The sequence below is a fragment of the Chenopodium album genome, chromosome 9 (genome assembly GCF_948465745.1).
Source record: "Chenopodium album chromosome 9, dcCheAlbu1.1, whole genome shotgun sequence".
Classification (NCBI taxonomy): Eukaryota; Viridiplantae; Streptophyta; class Magnoliopsida; order Caryophyllales; family Amaranthaceae; genus Chenopodium; species Chenopodium album.
The window spans coordinates 22,901,223-22,923,876 of record NC_137842.1 but is presented as its reverse complement, the minus strand read 5'-3'; the positions used below and the strand labels follow the sequence as shown (position 1 = coordinate 22,923,876).

At 32.6% G+C, this 22,654-nt stretch overlaps 1 pseudogene; it reads left to right on the top strand.

Moving 5' to 3' along the window:
* Window positions 1-875: 875 nt before the first annotated feature.
* LOC145557529 (uncharacterized) lies at window positions 876-17,036 on the top strand (annotated as a pseudogene).
* Window positions 17,037-22,654: the final 5,618 nt, after the last annotated feature.

Here is a 22,654-nt window from a genome sequence, read left to right as displayed (position 1 = left end):
TTAAGGGATCAAGTATTTTAATTAAATATTTTAAATGGTTAAAGTATTTTAACTATAAGGTTTTATAAAAGTAAAATATATTTTGGGTCAAACATCTATTAATTATTGGGCCTTGTTTAAAATATTGCATGTAACCTAGTCCTACATACCTTTATTGGAATAACCCATTTCATTTAAATAAGTCCAACCATTTATTTGAACCCTTGTGGTTCAAATGTTTCATAACTCAAGCTCATTTATTTATTGAGCCCAAAATTAAACCCTACTCTCTACTCTATAAATTTATTAACTATTACTAAAACAAAAGTTCGCTGACATCATACACCCCCTCCCTGTCCTACATGTCACTTCCACATTAAAAATTTTCCCGCCATTTTGTTGTATGATGTCATCACCTATTATATTAAATTTTTTTTTATATATATATATAAAAACTACAAGTTGCACTATAATTACGTAGATGATAAAGTTTGTTTTGGTGTTGGTTGCTGCCTATAATTACGTAGCTATATATCTATCAAAGTAGTGTATGTTGTTCTAAACTCAACAAGTATTATACAGTATTAGATAATTAGATAACATCCATAAACTAAAATTTGTGAGGATAAGTGTAAATAATAATAATAATAATAAAAAAAGCAATAATTATCCTATGAATATGAAACTTTATCTAATGCACAGTGATCATGTGGAGCATTTGCTAATATATATTTAAACGTATCAACTTTTTTCAACATTGTGTGTGTCTTATGTATTTGAAGGTATCAAAATATGTGTCTTCCACATTTCAATTAGTTATTTAAATTTACTCATATTGATGTCAATTATTATGATTATTCGGTATTAACTTTTTTAATCATGCAGGATATATGAAAATGTCTACACAACAATATGAGTTTATTGAAGACATAACTCCAATGAAGGAAAATATGACAATTAAGATACGAATAATACGCTTATAGAAGCCACCAAGCTTTGATAATCCAAATGACTATAATAGTATTGAGATGGTATTTCTCGATGAAAAGGTATTGATAATATATTCAAAATAAATACTTCAGCCAAATACAAAACAATTTTAACTCTATTTTCTAAACGTATGATTTTTATAGGGTGAAAAAATTCAAGCATCTGTTAAGAATGCGTTGGTTAGAAAGTTTGGTTGTATGCTTGTGGAAGGCCAATTGTATATCATTACAAAGTTTTGTGTTGGGCAGAATATTGGAAGCTTTAAGCCAACGCAACACCCTTACAAAATCAATTTCTTCTACTCAACTATGGTCGATCATTGTGAGGAAAACTTGCCTATATCCCTACATGCATTTAATTTTACATCATTTGATGACATACTATCAGGAAATTTGGACACTTCATTCTTAGTAGGTACGTTTCATTTCTAAACGTTACTATTTTCATTCACTCTTCAAATTTTTGTAATTGACTATAGAAGAAATTCATATAACAAATATTATTGGACAAATCGGTGCTTATGGGTCTCTTGAAGACACTACAACAGAAGAAGAAGAAGAAAAAAAAAAAAAAAAAAAAAAAAAAACAGGGTAAAAAGCTTATGGTGGAATTAAATGATGTTAGGTTAGTATTTTTACATAAAACTACGTATAAACATATATACCTTAGTGTTCGTATTAAAAAATTATATAATTAATATGAATTGAAGTTTTAACTTCTTTTTTTTATTATTTTTTTATCATTATTTTTTTATCATTATTTTTTTTTTGTCCAGGGGAGTAAAACTCATGTGTACATTTTGGGATATGTATGCTATTGAAGTCTCGAACCATCTTGCGGAAAGGAACTTAGAACCCATTATTTTAATCATGCAGTATGCAAAAATTAAAGAATGGAAAGGTATATTATATATAAAAAGAATAATTTTAATTTCATTTTTCGATTTGATTATCTAACATACTTTAATTTTATACATCATAGGACAAGTTACTTTGTCAAATTCACTATTTTCCACAAGACTATTCTTTGATGAAAATATTGATGAGATTATATCATTCAAGAACAGGTTGTCATTAATTTAAAGTTCATAATATTCATTTATTTAACTATTGCAATGAGTTTTAATTTTTTGCAACTCATACCAAATTATTATAGCACCTATTAATTTATCAGGTTAGTGACAAAACTTCTGCTGTCATGCGATCGGACCTGTCAACAACAAGTTCAGTTTCTATAACAGAAGAGTTTCTCCAACGACATAAACGGAAATCTATAGATGATATACGTGAGATTGACAAGGCAACTTATTGCATAACTTTAGCAACCATTAATTGCATTGAGTTAGAACATGGATGGTATTATTTAGCGTGCAAGAAATGCAATAAAAAGGTCAAAGAAGATGATGCTACTAACTAAGATGATCAAGATACTGAAACCAAATGCACTAAGTTCTTGTGCAAGAAATGTGTTAAATTGATCGATGCTGATAAAGTCCTACCAAGGTGGATATAGCATAAGTTCAGATTATATAGTAATTAATCCTATTGACTTCATTGTAACCCTTTTATATTTGATATTATACAGGTTTAAGGTTCAAGTTCGAGTAATTGATGAAAGTGGGAGTGCATCGTTTCTCATGTTTGATCGAGAAGTTGTGTCGATTGTGCACAAATCAGCTTACACTTTAAAGTTGTCAATGACAAAGGTAAAAGAGAGGAGAACTACGTACATTTTGTTTGATGCTTTATTGTCTACTGCTAATTAAATACTTAAAACCATTTCAGAATGATGATGATGGTATCCGAAAGAGCTTGATAATCTTGTGGGGAAGAGATTTTTGTTTAAGGTCGAGGTGTCAGATTATAATATAAAGCAAAATTGGCCCGTGTACACTATTACTAAGATGAGCGATAATGAAGATTTAATACAAAATTATTTAAGTAGCTCTTCTGCTTCAAACAAGGTATACAACATAATTTAAAGTGTTAAACACTCACAATGCATTTATTTATTGTCTAACAACATTACTTACAATTGTTTAACAGGATGTCAATTCAGATATTACCTCCGTTGACAACGACAAATTAAGGACAACCAATGAAGCTGAAAAGGTTTTACACTTATTCAACTACGTGGTTAAAATTGTTATTTTAAAATAAAATAATAATACTCTTTATGCTGAATATTTTTTATACGTTTTTGTAGGAAGCAATTTCATGCATGGGAGACAATGATCAACTTTCCGAGTTATCACCCACATGTTCTTCCAAAAAACATGCGTTAGAAGTTGATTCAATTAGCTCACAAGAAGAAATGTCTGCTACCAAAAAGAAGAAGTTTGAAGTTAAGATAGAAAAGGATTATGAGTAATAAAATCATTAAAACAATAGGATTAAGTTATATGGTTTTGGTTTTTATCATTATGTCGGTTTTTTAGGCGTTAAGTTTACTTTGATTTCAATTTTTCTACTACCTCCGGTCCATTTTAGTTGCAACTTTGGGGGTCATTGCGGAGGCCGAGGCAAAACTTTTAAGGGGTTGATTAGAAAAAGTAAGGGTAAGTAATTAGGGGAGTAATATGGAGGGAATATTTGTGGTCCCATTATTTGACTTTTTTGAACCACTTAAACTTTCTGATTTTTAGTGGGAATTTCCCACCAATAGATTCTGGCAGCATACACACATGTGGGAAAATTGTTTCCCACTTTGTTTCCCTCCCAAATTTTCACCCCAAATTCAAAAAATTTCCAACTTCCCCCAAAATTCGAATTTTTCATAGTCATTCAAACAAAATGCCCCTTATAAAAGGAGGGCATCCTTTCCTAAACCCCTTATCAAAAGAACAATATTAGGGGAATTGGGGAGGGGTTGGGGGGTAGGATAGTTAAGTTAGGTTACAACAGAAACAATATTTAGTTCATTCAAAATACAGGCAGCCCTATGAAATTACATTAATCTAATTATAGATTAGCATTTTCCTAAATCCTAAAGCTGTGTTAGTAGATGCAGCTTCTTTAATTACAAGAATAGGCTCAGTTGAAGACCGACAAAAAAAAAAACCAGCCGCCACTTCATCACCAAAAAGCCACCCTGAAAAATAAAAATTGGAGGGACTCATGGCAGAGTTCATAGATGAACTTATGGATGAGTACATTCAGCATCAACAAGCATTGGATGATGAATTCATAGAAGATGCACAAATTGAAGAAGAATATCCATGGTTGTATGATTCAGATGATGAACAAGATCAAGAACAGGAAGCCAATGATGATGGATATGATGCAGATGATGATGTAAACAATGAAGAAGCACAACCACTACAAGAAAAATGTCTTTTCGTAGCGATTATTTCGTGGCGATTGTACATTCGCTACAATATACAAGTATGTTTGTGAAATAGTTAAGGAAGTCGTATCATTTTACAATCGCCATGGTTTTCCCATATAAAATCGATACGGAAAACATAATAATACATATCCACACTATTTTGACACATTTATATAATTTTGAGAAATCGTATCTTTTACAATCGCCACTAAATCCTAAAAATCGATACGAAAAGCCTTTTCAACACTAGATATATAAATATTGTTTGACAAAGAATACATAAAATATGTCATAGCTTATTGGTGAAACATTTAATATAAGAGTTTGAGGTTGCATGTTCGAATTTTGTAAAGATCATACGCATGTTTTTTTTTTTTTTTTTTTTGAAGAAAATGAGTTAAACATTTGTAGTGATTGTAATCGCTACAATAATCACCACGATTGGATGTAGTTTTTCGTATCGATTATTGAGGCCAACCCCAGCGATATTGAAAACCACTACCAAAGGCTAAGGCGACGGGGGATATTGTATCGAACGACCATTCATTGGGAAAGCTTTTTGTTGCAATTACAATCGATACTAAAGGTTAAAATAATTGCTACTAAAAGGTTATTTTCTTGTAGTGAACACCATGTAAGAGCAAGCAGAGAAATGAATGTAGATGAGAAAAGAGCACTTGTTGATGAGATTATGTTGCACATGGAGGGGGACTCACTGCCAAGAGGCTTCTTAGCTAATTTGGCTAGAAAACATTCAGTGCACAAATCAACAACAACAAGGTGGTTCAAGGTAATCAAACAATCTCTAGCTGAAGGTATTGTTGTTGATGTTAATACCAAAAAATTAGGCAGAACTGGACCCAAACCAAAAGTGTACACAGATGAATTTCTAACATCAGTACCACTGTACAAGAGAGGGACAGAGAGAGGTTATGCTGCATCCCTCAAAATACCAAAGACAACACTTCATAGACTGAGGCAACAAGGCAGGCTAAGAACACACACCAGCACAAATCATCCAGCTCTAACAGAGAAGCACAAAGTGGCAAGACTAAAAATGGGTCCTAAGTCACATAGATCCCATTCCAATAGAAGGGGACCCAAAATTCAGAGATATGCAACAATGGATACATCTAGATGCAAAATGGTTCTTCATTAATCCAGAGACAAGAACTTTTTATTTGCTGCATACAGAGGAAGATCCATACAGGGCACAACAATCAAGGAGATTCAAGATAAAAGCAATGTTCATGGGAATGATTGGGAAACCCTTGTTTGATGAGCAAAACAACATGGTACATGATGGGAAATATGGTTTATTTCCTTTTGTCAAGTATGAAATGGCCAAAAAGAAAAGCAAAAACAGAGATGCAGGGACTCTAGAGACAAAGGCACTTCAAAGTGTCACAAAATACTACATTAGGGACATGCTAATACTACATTAGGGACATGCTAATGACACATGTGGTTCCAACTATCTATGAAAAGTGGCCAGAACAGCTAGCACATATTCATTCAATGGGATAATGCAAGACCTCATCAAGTTCCTAAAGATAAAGAATTTCAGGCAGCTTGTCATGCACATGGATTCAACATCCAATTCATTTTCCAACCAGCTCAATCACCAGAAACAAATGTTTTAGATTTAGGTTTTTTTAGTGTCATTCAATCACTACAATACCAATCATTCCCAAGGAATCTAGATGAGCTCATAAAGGAAGTTGCTAGAGCTTTTGAAGAGTTTGATCCAGTGTTGAACAAGTACACATGGATCACACTCCAATCATGCTTGATTAAGATACTAGAGAAGCAAGGTGGGAACAACTTCTCTCCCCCTCACATGAAGAAGAGAAGTTTGGACAGTCAAGGTCTACTACCACAGAAACTAGAAGTTGACAGGAATCTCATTGGTCAAGTTGTTCATTATTTAGATTCAGTGACAATAATTGGTGATGATCAAGGACACATGGAAGTGGATGCAGACTGAAGCAAATGAGGAGAACAATGCAAATGGAATAGGGACTCAACACATGACTGCCACACATAACCTTTTAATATTATAACAACTTTTTTGAGTGAGTTTATGTCTAGGTTATGTGTCCTTTTGGTAAATACAAGTTACACAATTATTAGGCAGTCATGTATTCATTTTAGTGTTAATCTTTTGTTTAGTGAAACATGTAATCAACCCACACTATGAAATGTTTTGTAACTAATATTTCCATCAGAATGGTTGTTTTTTCAGTCAAAGCTTTAGTGAGTGTTGGTACCTCAACAAAACCTCATACAGAGATTACAGGAGCATCCACACCACCCAAGTAGCTATTAGGTGAGTCCCATCATCATTTGGAAAATAAACAAGGTATGCATTTACAGTTGGGGGAACTCAATGCATTTTAGGGACTCAAATGCTAAGGAAGGCCATCTAGTACATGCATATATGATCAACCAGGGGACTCAGAAGGGTTGTGTTAAGCATTAAACATTTCACATGGTCCAACTAACACAAGTACAACCAATAGCAACCTAATGCACAACCCTAGGACAACCATAGCACCACATTAGCCACAAGACAAAGCACAACCTTAGCAGCACATCAGCCAAAGGACTGAGCAGAAGCCTACCACCACACAACACAGACCACAACCAACACAAAACAGAGCACAACCATACCAGCACACAAGACAGAGCAGAAACAAGACAACACAGAGCACAACCATACCGGCACACAAGACAGAGCATAACCAAGACAACACACAGCCCAACCCTATCAGCTTTAAAGATACAGCAGAGCCAACACAGGCCACCAACAACTCACAACCAACATATTCCACAGAATATTATACAGTGCATAACCCAAGTAACCAAACAACAAGTTATAAATACAGAAAATACACAACAAAATACAACAATAATTTGTAGAACATGTAGCACACAGAAAACATGATCCAAGATAAAAGCAAGACAATCACCATCATAATAAACCAAACATAATCGAAATGAAATCCAAAAGAAACTAGGGTTTATAGAATATACACTGAGCATTCAGTTAGGAGGAGGGTTGAATTGAGGGTAGTAGATTTGCAGGTACGCCTCAATCACCTCTTCCCTCGACATCCCTCCAGGTGGACCAGATTTGATCCTCTTAGCTCCGTTAGAAGGCCCTTCATCGGCGTCGTGGGACTCAGGTGGCTTAGCCGCCTCAGAAACCTCCAGATCTACTAGGTTTGACTCCCTAGTAGCAGATCCAGCAGTAGAGACCTCACCCTCAACATCTACAGCAGCAGTAACAGGATGAACCTCAGCAATTGGAACCACCTCAAGTGGTGGTTCAACAACGGCCATAGCCACAGGGACCACAGGGACCACTTCCTGAGGCTTCTCCTCCTCATCGCTCAACTTAGCAAGTTTTGCACCACGGATCTTCCTCCTCGCAATCACTGAAGCATGTCGAACGGGTTTCATGTTTCCCGTTCCTTACTATGGCTTATAGGTAACACGCCTAGATCGACGCTTAGATGCATTTGATTCAAGGGTCTCATGGCAAAGAAGATCGAGTTCTTAGTCCTTTGAACTAGACATAGTGGGACTCAAGAAGTAAAAGAACAAAACAGAAGAAGGAAGGAGAAAACCCAGCTCGCAACAACAGTGACAGAGTTAGAGAGAGAGAAAGGAGATCCAAAACGGCGAAGAGTGAGGAAAAAAATGAACTAGGGTTTTGGGGGGGTAATATAATCTGGAGAAATCTCCAGAATAAACCCAACCAACCATATTCATCTGTGAATTGAATGTTGTAGCATTCAATTGAGTTGGTTGGGATGATGTAGAATTTAAAGAGTTGGGGTTTTTTATTGGTGTGAATGATTAATCTAATTGCTGAGTTAGGTAGTGTATTTATATTAGGTTAGTAGTATAATAACATAGGTTATAAAAATAAGTAAGGGTAAGATTGTAATTTTACCTAAAAAAACTTACTAAATAAGGAAAAAAATGGGAAAGTTGCAAGTAATGTGGACCGGCCCAAAAAGGAAATAGTTGCAACTAATTTGGACCGGATGTAGTATATAACTTTGAAATTTTCTACATTATTAATTATAATTATTAAGTTTTGTTGCTATGTTAAATTAAACCAAAATTATTATTATTATTATTATTATTATTACTATTATTATTATTATTATTATTATTATTATTATTATGTATGTGCTGCAATCAATTGCCAAAATCAATACGAGTAACATCAAATGAATCATATGTTTACACTTTAAACTACGAGTAGATAATAATGCATACTACTATATATTATTGGTCTATAAATACGGAAACTATCAAAGTGCATAAGATAACCAATATCCATTTTAAAAATAAGCTTTGACCTATAAATACGTAAACTATCAAACTGAAAAGTGATTTACATTTTTTTTTTATGAAATCCAAAATTGATTTACTTTTAGCCTAAACTAGATTAGACTTGTACGAGGTACAGATTTAAAAAATTATTAGAGTGAAAATATATTGTTTCTTTTATTTATTTTTCCGTACATTTTCATAAATTAGATCATAAAAATATATCTTTCATCATATATTATAAATTATACTATATGCATACTTATAAATTATTTCAATTTTGCATAACAAACATCCATTTTAGTTGTACGTGACTTCCTTATAAATTGTATTCAATTCACATTGTAATTATAAGTGTAAACAAAAAAGAAAAAAAAAACATTAATATCATAAATTCCCTCCTATTTAATTGTGATGATAGATATGAATAAAAAAGGAAATACAGTATTAACCAAAGTAATTGACTATCCAAGATTCCCTCCTATTTAATAGATGCACATATAACAATAATAATGAAAGTCAATCATTCCAATTGGTTCTCCTACTTTATAGGTGTAAATTAAAAAAAAAGGAACGATATATGCTATAATAATACGCTTATTCAAAGAATGAAAGAGTACGAATATTTTCATATCATAAATAATACTCCGTAATCCATTAACAAAATAATACTCTGTAATCATCTACAAAAATTATACGAACATGTGTTATTTATTTATTTAATTTATTTAATTCAATTTAATAAACTATAAAACAGACTTACAAAAACATTAATAGGAGGGAATCTTACTATTTAAGAGAAATTTATATATAAATTAAATTTTGAATATTGTGAGATTTATACGGAGTAGTATAACTTATTTAAAAACAAGTTCCAAATATTATACCAATATTATTATACCAATATTATACCAATAACACATTATTCCATATTTTTCATAACTCTGTCTTGCAATGGATGGAGAAAAGAAAAGACAGTCAAGGATGAACAGAAAGATGATTATGAATCGAAAGAAACATAAGACAGATAACACTTTACAAGGTAATGCATGCATCTAATTTTCATTGTCATTTAGATCACATATACTAACTAATTGTGGCACCTTTAATTTTCCTTCTTTTTTTTTTTTAATATGCGATCTATTGCAGAAAACAATCTAACTCCATGCCAACATTCTAATGAAGAATCATCGACGCAATCTATGAATTATTCTCGAGGGACAACCATATTCAGAATCCCTTTGAACAACGTATCAAATAGTATGTCATTTTGGTTTCCAAAATTAAATTCTATAGTTAGTTTTGTCCTTTAGAATCTTTAAATTCTTTTTAACAAAACCTTTTTCAAAAAAACATATATTATATGACTAACCAAATGTAAAATGATAGGTTTTGGTATAAATCTGTCACATGGATGCCTTTCAACAAGTGAGCGTTACAATATAAACCATGGTGCTGTAATACCTGTCAAGTCTGGGAAACATATATTTCAATGTACAAATAATATCAAGCAATCTTCAAGAAATGTATCAGACTTAATTGCAGATTCAACCCAACATTATGACTCTACGACGTACACACAACTAGGTAAGTATTGCTAAAAGATTGAATACACTAATTAACCTTGCATTAATATGTCTTTCATACCTATTGAACTACTCTTCAAAGAATTGATAAATTGAGTAACGGATTAGGTGGTTTGACACATACCCAAAATGTGGATGAACGTGACGTTTTTAGCAAGAGAACACCAATGCAAGAAATTTTAAACAGTATGTATCTTTTCATTTATCTTTGTTTACATTCTATATTGTTTTATATCTTACTAGCATTTGACATTAAAGTTGCATATCTTGCTTATATCAGTACCCATCACACCTTTATCAAGATACACATGCTCTGATCAATCACTTAGCCTGAGAAATAAACATGTCAACATTCGTCAGAGGATCACATTGCAATCATCAATAAACAATAAGAACAACAGATGTGTTGATACAGTTTCCGAAGATGAGGGTAATTCAACTCGTGCAGGTATTGCATTTCTAACAATTCAATAGCATTTTTAGAGAAAATTTTATGAATTTTTAAAGAGAATTCTATACCATGGAGCATTCCTTTATTAATCTATATTTTGTTGCTAAAAAGTAATTAATTTTTTTAGGCGAATATTGGGATATTGGAGATCCAACATGGACATGTAAATCTTGCGGTGCAATGATGTGGTATGAAGAGAGAATTCGAAGCAAGAGTAAAGAATCACAACATTCATTTTCATTGTGTTGTATGCATGGAAAAGTGCAACTCCCTTTACTACAGCATCCTCCTTCTACACTTAGGAAACTTCTTGATAATAAGGATGCTAAAAGCAAATATTTTATAAGAAATATCCGCAAGTTTAACATGATGTTTTCTTTTACATCTATGGGAGGAAAAGTTGACTATTCTATTAACCAAGGACGAAGCCCGCCTATATTTAGGCTTCATGGACAAAACTACCACAGGATTGGAAGTTTGTTGCCAAACCCAGGGTTATCTCCAAAGTTCTTGCAACTTTATATACATGATACTGAAAATGAAGTCTCAAATAGAATGTCATCAGTGAGGTAATAAATTTAATCTTCAATAATTAAACTATATTTTAAACAATAATCATTAATATTTTTATGTTTTAGCAAGTTTAAGATTGATTTTATATATTATGCATGTGTAATAATTCAGTTATGAGAGAAGTTCGGGGAATAATTCAGATGCATATGATATCAACATTACTAATGAGTTAAAGAGGATGCTTGATGAGCAAAATCCTCTAGCTAAAGCATTTCGGATGGCAAAAGATGGATTCAAGTCTAATGAAAGTGACGGTGTCAAGCTAAGGCTCATTGGAAGAAGAGATGTTGATGGAAGGGAATACAATTTACCTACTACGTCCGAAGTAGCGGCTCTTATTGTAGGCAACATATACAACTCTTTTGATAAAAGAGACATCATTATAGAGACACAGAGCGGATCATTGCAATGTATAAGTGAACTCCATCCTTCGTATCTTCCTCTTCAATATCCATTGTTATTCCCGTATGGAGAAGATGGGTATAGAGTTGATATTCCTCTAGGAAACACCAATAACACTTCTTCTGGAAAAAGGAAAAGGATAAGCATGAGATAGTTCTTTGCTTACAGAATTCAAGATAGAGCTAATGAAGTTGGATCGATTCTTTTTTCCAGAAAGTTGTTTCAACAATTTTTGGTAGATGCATACACAATGATTGAAGCAAAGAGGTTGTCATACATTCGAACCAATCAGAAAAAATTAAGATCCGAAACATATAATAATTTAGGTGAAGCTGCACGTAGAGGAAACAATAGTCTTTTTTTCATGGGAAAGCGTATAGTGCTACCATCTTAATTCACAGGTAGTGAGAGATATATGATGCAAAATTATCTAGATGCTATGGCATTGTGCAAGGCATACGGATATCCTGATTTATTCATTAAATTCACTTGCAATCCCAAGTGGCCAGAAATCACAAGATTTATGACACAACCGATATGTCCAATTTATATAATGTTTTACCCCCGTCCCATGGTCATAATTAGTGGTGTTTTTGGCTCTTTAGAGCCACTTTTATTACTAATTTGTGTTTTCTAGTGTTTTTGTAGTTTTGCTTGAGTTTTGTAGGAAATTGCACACTTGGAGCGTTTTCAGAGTTTTTCACGAAGCAACTACGAGCATTAGGAGGACACGACCGTTTTTGAAGCCCAGGACCAGTGAGAGCCGGTGATTAAGGGCTCGGTATGTGATACCGGGGCATATGGATCGAATATTCAAGACCCGAAGAGGAAATCCGGATTAGGCCGAAGAATCGAGCCCAATCGAAATCCAAGCCTCGAAGAAGAAGCCGGGCCCGATCGGGCAAGCATACGCCCGATTGGGCAGGCACACACAAAGCAGCACCAAGAAGAAAGGCGCGCTCGATCGGGTGAGCTTAGGCTCGATCGGGCGTGGCGCACCAGCAAGGGCATAGAAAAAAGGCGGGCCCGATGGGGCGGCCCTTCGCCCGATCGGGCACGTGTTTTTTTAGAGACCTGATTAGTTTTCGTTTAGGTTTTGTTTTAGGGAGGTTTAAGTACGATTTTTGTACGTAATTTTTGATTACCTTCTTTTTTAGATTTTTTCTCTCTACTTAGAATATTTTCTCTCTCTCAAACTCTCTCAACATTGTTCTTAATTCTATTCCTTAATCCAGATTTCTTTCGATAACAATTTCTTCTTTTTTAATTTCAGTTAATTTATTTAATCCTTCTATTATGTCTTGCTTTATTGATTTGATTAGTTTAGATTTAATTATGGTTGAGTAGTTTTATTTCTAGGGTTTATGGGGATCTAATAAATAATATGAAGGGGTAAATTTGTGATTGTTGATTATCAATGCTTGATTAATTTCCTATTGATTGATTTAATGCTATGCAATTAGGTTTGGCCAGATTTAATTGTATGAGTTTAGCAATATTAATTCGAGATTCGACAGATGAGAATTGATGTTTAGGCTTAATTTCAATAGGCGGACTAATTTATAAATGGTTAAGTCGAGATTCAACAGATGAGATTTAATACTGGTAAATTAACTCTGTGATTATAATACATAGTGAAAGCCCTTTATAATCTGATTAATTGATGCATGATGATTGCTTATTATGATTTGCCTTGGAATATTGTTTATTAGTGAACCTATGCCCTAGGTTTCCCTTTATTGATTTAAACCCTTTTTTATTCCTTTCCTACTCTTACTTTTAGTATTTAATTACATTTTTACAACAAACTGTTACTTGATAATTTAGGTTGCATTTAATTAATTAGGAGTAAATTGACTTGTTTCCCTGTGGTCGACCCTTCTTCCCTATCTACATAGTTAGTGGATTTAGGTTTATTTTTTTATTAGGTGAATACGACTTGAGCCTGTCAACAACGAGGGCTTCAACCCGAAGATAGACCTAACATCCTTTGTTGAGTATTCAAAATAAAATTAGATCAGCTCATTAAAGACTTGAAAGAACAACAACTTTTCGGCCGTGTCCAAACAGGTTTGTCTATAATGCTTATTTAAGACTTATGAATATTTTAAAGTTTGATTTGATCTTTTAATAATATTCTATAGCATGAAATTATGGATATTGATTTATATTTACGGAAATATATATTTCTTCTCAACAAGGTCACATTATACGGTTCAAATTTTAATACTAATTCTATATTATTCATTGTTAATGCAAAAATTCTCCCTAATTTCACCATATAATCACAAACTTACTTTTTTTTTTTTTTAAAAAAAAACAAAATTATTATTACTATATTACTCTATGATTGAATATGTTAAATTAATGCAACCATTTTTATTTTCAGTTGTTTATACTGTGGAGTTTCAAAAGCGTGGGCTCCCTCATGCTCATATATTGTTGTTTATGCATCGTGATGACAAATTTCCATCTCCACAAGACATTGATAGGATTATTTCAGCTGAGATCCCTAACAAAGAAGAGTCTCCTGAATTGTATGAAGTTGTGAGATCTCTCATGATACATGGTCCATGTGGCTCTTTAAATATGCACTCACCATGCATGAAGAACAAAAGGTGCTCAAAACACTATCCCAAAAGATATCAAGAGAATACCACAGTTGATGAAGATGGTTATCCTATATATAGAAGACGGGATAACGGAAACACGGTGGAGAAAGATGAAGTACAATTAGATAACAGGTTTGTGGTTCCTTACAATCCAAAGCTTTTGTTGAAGTACCAAGCTCATATTAATGTTGAATGGTGCAATCAATCTCGGTCAATTAAGTATTTATTTAAATACATTAATAAGGGTCATAATCATGTCACTGCATCTGTTTCTCAATGTCCTACTGGTGGAAATGACAAAAATAATGATGTTGTTGATGAAATCAAAATGTACTATGATTGTAGATATATTTCTGCTTGTGAGGTTGTATGGAGGATTTTTGGATTCAACATTCACTATAGATACCCAGCAGTAGAAAGATTGTCTTTTCACCTTCCTGGTGAACAAAATGTTGTTTTCCAAGATGAAGATACAATTGATTATGTTATCAACAGACCTGGCATTGATTACTCGATGTTTTTAGCATGGATGGATTATAATAAAAAAATATGAAGATGCAAGGAATTTGACGTATGTGGATTTTCCTTCAAAATATTGTTGGAAGCAAGACCTGAGGGAATGGAAATTATGTTCCTCCAAGTTGTGGTGAGCTCTACTATTTGATGATATTATTGAATAAAGTCAAAGGTCCTACATGCTATGAAGATATACGTACAGTAGACGGGATATTGTACCCTTCTTTCAAAGAAGCTTGTTGTGCTTTAGGTCTATTGGATGACGATAAAGAATACATTGATGCCATAAGAGAAGCAAGTTTTTGGGGAAGTGCAAGTTACTTAAGATCTCTTTTTGTGATGCTTCTAATGTCTGACAATTTATCTAAACCCGAGTTAGTGTGGGAGCAAACATGGGAATTCTTATCAGATGATGTTCTTTCTAAGCAACGAAGAATTCTTGGATTACCTTGTATAAGTTTTTTATTCTATACTTGTGTAGCTAACATATTGAGCTATAAATTGTTTTTTTTTTCTTTTTTCTTTTTTATAATTAATGCTTACCATGTAGAATATTTAATTATGTTATTGTTTACATATCCATTACAGGATTGAGACTCACTAAAGCACAGTTGAAAAACTATGCTTTGACAGATATAGAAAAAATTTTGATTAGCAATGGGAGTAGCCTTAAAAGATATCCAGATATGCCTTTTCTAGATGATATGATAATCTCAGAAGGAAACAACATTTTGATTCAAGAGGAGCTTGCCTATGACAGAGCATCATTACAAAATGAGCATAATACCCTATATTCTTGCTTAACAGATGAACAAAAGGAAGTGTATGAAAAAATCATGAATGTTGTGTTCAAGGGTGAAGGAGGTGTTTTTTTCATTTATGGCCATGGTGGAACTGGAAAAACATTTATTTGGAAAACTTTGTCTGCTGCAATACATTCAAAAGGTGAAATAGTATTAACAGTTGCCTCAAGTGGTATTGCATCGCTTCTTCTATGTGGAGGAAGAACGGCACATTCTAGATTCCCAATCCCTATAAATGTGAATGAAGACTCAACCTGCAACATCAGTCCAGGCACCAACTTAGCTGAGCTATTGATCAAGACAAAGCTTATTATTTGGGATGAAGCACCAATGACTAAAAAACTCTGTTTTGAAGCTTTAGATAAAAGTTTGAGGGATATCCTTCAATCTCCTAATGATCAAAGCAGCTTGGATAAACCATTTGGAGGGAAGGTCATTGTTTTTGGTGGTGACTTTCGAAAAATATTACCTGTCATTCCAAAGGGAACTAGACAAGATATCGTTTTCAACACCATCAACTCTTCTTATTTGTGGAATTTTTGTAAAGTGCTAAAATTGACAAGAAACATGAGGCTTGAAAATGGATGTCTTGATGCAGCTTCAAATGAGGCTAAGGAATTCTCAAAATGGATACTAAAGGTAGGAGATGGGAGTTTAGGGGAGCCAAATGATGGGAAAGCAATAATCGAAATACCTGACGATATCCTTATTAAAGATACAACTGATCCAATGGCTTCGATAATTGAGTATACATATCCCTCTATACTTGAGAATCTAATGGATCCAAATTATTTCCAAGAGAGGGCGATTCTTGCTCCAACACATGAAATTGTGGACATTGTTAATGAATACTTGCTATCAAAGGTGGAAGGAGAAGAAAAGGTTTACCTTAGTTCCGACATTATCTCTAATGCTGATAGGACTGCAAGGTGTTAAAAGTGATGTTTATTCTCCTGATTTTTTAAATAGCATCAGGTGTTCTGGACTACCAAATCACCAGTTAAAGCTGAAGGTTGGTGTTCCTGTAATGCTTTTAAGAAATATTGACCAACAAGAAGGCTTGTGCAATGGTACTAGATTGCAAGTATGTCGATTAGGAAACCATGTAATTGAGGCTAAAATAATCACAGGTCGCAATATTGGGCATAAAGTGTTCATACCTCGCATGATATTAAGTCCATCAGATATCAGGTTTCCTTACAGACTACAGAGAAGGCAATTTCCATTGGCCCTTTGTTTTGCTATGACGATAAATAAGAGTCAGGGACAATCTCTTTCACATGTTGGACTATATTTACCAAAGCCTGTTTTTAGTCATGGTCAACTATATGTTGCAATATCAAGGGTGAAATCTAAAAAAGGATTGAAAATTCTTATTTGTGACAAAGAAGGTCACACCAGCCATATTACAAACAATGTTGTTTATAAAGAAGTATTTCAGAATTTATGACTAGGTAACTTCATTTAATTATGATATTTTAGAATAATTTGTCACTGTAATTTTAAATTGCTTATTATGATATTTAATAGCTGGATTTTTTTTTTCTGTACGAATTTTTTTGGGCATTCATGAATTTTTTACCTTTGAAATATTGTCTGAAAAAAAAATAAAATTATAAAGCTTAACCATTACTCTGTATCTCTTATATAAATCTAAATTCTAATTTTGCAGCTTTTTGTTCCTGTATCCGTCCCAGATGTTATCCCCGTTTCCGTCTTGGTACTGCTTAGTTGTGATGTACAGCTTTGAGCTACAAATGAACATGTAAGATTCAAAGTTGGTCTCCAAATTTTGATACCAAGATCAAGATGACTTTAGTTTTGTTAATTTTTTTGGCAGGAGTTTTATTATTATTATCTGACAATTATCTATCTATATATGTTATATGTAATAAAATAGATCTACTTAGGTTTTTTTTTTTTAATTTTTTTTTATATGAGTATATTAATTGTGTGATTTTTTCAATTCGTATTACTCTGTTAAAAACCCACTATTAAAAACCCATTATGATACAAACATATGATTGAGAATAATTCAAAATTAATTTGTATATCAAACAAAAAAATTATTCTACCATTATTCATCACAAACTTTCTGGCTCAACCGCATCTGTTTATCGGCTCAACCGCCTTCACGGCCTTCCCCACCTCTGTTTGGTCGGACTACATCACCTTCAATTTTATGGTTTTCCACCGCCTATGACTTCAATTCTCGGCTTTCATTTTTGTTTCCTACTGTAGTACTTTATTTTTAGCTTCCTAGAAAAATTAACATGGCTAACTCGGGTTTGTAGACAACATCCTCCTTATACAATTAGTTTTTCACTTTCTTTGATTTATCCAGTGAATCTCTCAATCTGTAATTGTAGAGCAGAAAATTAACATGACTAACTATGTATAACTTATACGGAGTATAATTGAGCATGTTAAAATTAAGAAAGGAAAGAAATGGTGGGCTGAGTTTACAAAGAAAGGAAATAAATGGTGTGTTGTGATGGGTATTAATGTTTCATGTGGTTACAAAAAAATATAGTACTTTTTTTTTTGAAAGGAAATGTCAAGTCTTTTTTTTTTTTTTTTTTTTTTTTTTTTTTTTTTTTTTTTTTTTTTTTTTTTTTTTTGTGTGGTTAAAATAAATATTGGTTTGCCTAATTAATCAATGAAAAGATACAAGTACCATCTAATTTTTTTTTTTTTATTTATTATTATTTTATTTATTTTTTTAAGAAATGCTGAAGGAGCAAAAATGCTACTATATATAGTAATTAGATACTATCGAATTAATAGTAATTTATTTTTATACTATATATACTCAGTTACTCACCTCTTTTAGTGTAATATTCATATAAACAAAAATGTCCAATATGTTATGAGTATAAGAAGAACAAGTAAACTTTTAATCTCCCTAAATAAAAAAAACACATGATAATGATTAATTTCAGATAATAATATAAATTTAAATTAGGTAAAATATTTATCATCACCGTGCAACGCACGGGTACTAATCTAGTATTCCCTAAAACTCCAAAATTTCCCACACAAGAGATCAAAAATCAGATTTGGGGTAAGTATTATTTTCCTTTATTTCTTTAACCTTTATTTCTTTTTTCTTATTTTTCTTTCTCTTTTTCCCTTACTTTTCCTTTCTTTCTCCTTTCATGTTTCATGCGCATCACCATGTTCAAGCCCAAGATGCCATCTCACACCGCCACCTGCCACGTGACCCAAGGCCGCCGGCCGCCCAGACACCGCCGGTGAACCACGGCCGCCCGACCACCGAAAGTGGTGGTGTTTTTTTTTCTCTCCTCCTTATTTTTATTCCTTGTTTTTAATTAATTTATGTAATATATATATATATATATTTTTAGGTATTGATTTTTAATTATCTAAACATGATTAACATGTCCTATAATTATGTTTTGATGATTAAAGATTGTAAATTTTAGATTATAAAGTGTTTTATTTTCAGATTTTATAAAGTATTAAAAGTTAGGGTTTTTTTTTTTTTTATTAAAGTGTTGATTTTTATGGTTCTAACTTGCAATTTATTTGGGGGTTTTTATATACCCATTGATTGTAAGTGATAATAAAGGATAAAGATTGTATCTTTATGGAGTTTTGATTAGTTTTTAATTAAATTATATTGCTGGAATTTCTATTTAAGCACTACTTTTGTGTTTTAATAAAAGGGGTTTATGTAAAGAAAGTTTTATTTGGTTTTAATATAATTTTCAGATTTATGTAAGGGGTTTAAACCTTAAAAAGCGTGTTGGAATTTGTATATAAGCACTATAATTAAGTTTCTACTTTGTGGTTTTATTTACCCACTTAAAGAAAGAGTTTTAAAGGTTTTTAACCATAATTTCAGCTTATTAGAGAGGTTTTAAAATGTTTAAAAGTTGCTGAAAATTTGTGTAATCAAGAGATTAATTGAGTTTATATACTTGGTATTGTAGGAGACTTTAAGTTGAGTAATTTCTAGCATTGTGGTTAGTTGCAAGGACGAATTGAGGTATGTATGCGCGTAGGATATTTTAATTATGCTTAGTACCATATTAGGAAGTTAAGTTGGTATCAAGTATGAGATTTTAGTATCATGTTAAGTTGTGTTGTGATACTTGAATTGATCGATTGATTATCCATGTCTAGTTATATGTAAGCATGTGTATATGTTAGAATTATTGTTGTGAGCTTGATACAAGTTGAAAGTAATTGAATCATGTTATATTATTTATTGTACATTATCAAGAAGGCATGTAATTAATAAGCAAGGCTTATGTTTATTGCAAAAAGCTAAAGTTAGATTTATTAAGCTTTTTTATGATTTTATTCTCACCCATTTTTTATTGGAGTTGAGTCAAGAAAGTTAGTTTATTTATTTACTCACCCACATAGTTGAGGTCGAGTCAAGAAGTTAGTTTATTACTAGCACAAGTAAGTTAAGATTGAGTCAAGGAAGTTTGTTAGTATGCACCAAGGTAGTAATCGTGCAACTTTGTGCACAAAACTAGGCAAGGAACCTTAATTAAAATAAATAGTTTGTGCTCACTATTAATTTAAGAATGAATTGGAAGTATGTGTTAATTGTTATTATGTTAATTATTCTTGATGATTAGTTGGAGTAATCACAAGTTAACTTGGTAAATCACATAAAGTTTAAGAGGATACGCACCAAAACTCTTGGAACGTATGAACACATGGGGGGAGTTATGTGACTTTATATTTGATCATAGCTTCTATAGGGTACAAGACGTTGTACTTTCTTTTATTATTATTAATGCGCTATATTTCCGTCACCAAGGTGTGACATAGTAGGTGCCAATTGGGGGTGGCTCCCTGATGGGAAGCTCCATTTTTAATGGGATATTTTTAAGGAAGGATACCCATTCGATGTGTAATCCAAATATATATATTAATAAATTAAAGTAGAGTCATGAGTGAAAGGTAAGTTGACTTGTGTTGAATGGCGAGCATATTTTATTTATTTATTTATATATTTATTTATTGTCTATTGCTAGGATATTCATGTTAGTGTGATTATTCCTATTGGTGCATATGTACTCAGCTTTTGTTATTCGTACTTTTGTGTTTGTGTTTGGCTTTTCTTTGTATTGGCCCTATTAGGACCCATTTTATACGGTGAGTAGTGAGGTTGAAATAAAGAGAATTACAGGTTGAAGGAGCATATCAAGCATGATGGGATTGAGCGAATAGGGTTATATGTTTCTTTGTTTATTATTTATTGTATTGGATTATTTATGTAATTGTGACACTAACCTTAATTATTGTTTTAATATTTTAGTTTGGTTTTTAAGGGCCTTTAAAGGTTCCAAGTTAGTGTTTTAATGTAAGTTGGTTTTAAAGTTAAGTTTGGTTTTATTAAACTCTATTTTATTTGAGTTTTTAAAAGTTAGTCTTCCGATGTGTGACTTTGAAAATAGCCTTTGTAATACCCTAGAAATTCCTTTCTTTAAATACTCATTCTACTCTTTTTAAAAATACGATTTAGGAATAACTAAGACATTACCGCCACCGTGAAAACGACTTAGACAATTATCAAAGATACACAGCGGAAGACTCAAAATTTAAAACCGATTAAACAAGTCAACCAAAAGTCAACCAAACGAAAATAAAGTTTAAAACCAAACGAACAAGTCAAAATAAATTCAAATTACAACTTGGAACCATTAAAGGCCCTTATTCAAAAACCGCTCTCAAATCAAACCTTTACGTTAGTCCACACATAATATATCATAAATAAATAAAGCATAAAACACATTGTAATCTAATGAAAACTAATAGGATTCACTCTTCACTCATGCCCCATCATGATCATGCTTCAATACCTGAAAAATTTATCTCTACTTGCTTCCACTACTCTCCATTAAAAATAGGTCATCATAGGGCCAAGGTAAAGACATGGCCAAAAACACAAACACACACAATCAGCAAAGCTGAGTATATAAGCGTAAAATAGCCACACTAACATGCTTTCACCTATCAACACACACTTACCTCATTGCACCTGTTCACAAATACCAATCAACACAATACAATGACTAGACCCTAATTAATTTATTTTGCATTGATTACGCATCGAACGAGTTTCCACCTATTAACCTCCCCCAAATAAATTTGAGGTTAAATGGCACGGGAGCTAACCGTGCCAGCGACAAACCACACAAAGGTGGCGGAATTCCTGCGCATAATAAATAATAAAAAGGAATATACAGCGTCCTGTACTCCATTGGAAGTTATGGTTAAATATAAAACCCCATAACCCCCCCATTGTTCATACTCAATGTATATACGTTCCAAGAGTTTTGGTGCGTAATCTCTTTCACTTTACGTTATTTACATATTATTAGACTTGGTGATGACTCTCAAAGCATAATAAATCAATCAACAATAATTATTCAATCAAACAAACATACCAATTTAATTCTTGAATAATTAGTGACCACATATTATTTAATGTTGAACCCTTTTTAATTCTACCTCAGTGTCAAAGACACCTTAAACGCATAATGCGCCAAAAATCCTATCCCTCGGTGTTAAAAACACCTTAAGTGCACAAAGGCACCAACATACAATTTATTCCTTGTGTACCTAGACACTTATATAGCTCCTTCCTCATGCTTAAAGCATCAATAAAAATTATTTGAACCATAATAAAATTCCTTTTCAATATTCCAAACATAATTAAACATGTAGTTTAATTAATCATGCCTTCTAACATGCCATAAATAAAAATGTGGTTCAAACACAACATACCAAAAATACAATTTTCCAATCCATAAACCATCACAAATAATTCATGCTTCACCATTCAATCACAAACACCATAAACTCACAATTCCATACATAAACCTTAGCATGATTCTACTTATAATCAATTACAAACAAACCTAGCATGATTCTACATCACCAAATTATGCTAAGTACGCGTACGTACCTTGAGTACGTTTTTAAAACTGTCACGACTAGTAGAAATCGCTTACTTCAAAGTCTCCTACACATTAAATTCATAATGGAGTATTAATATCCACTCTAAACAAATTTCTAGCA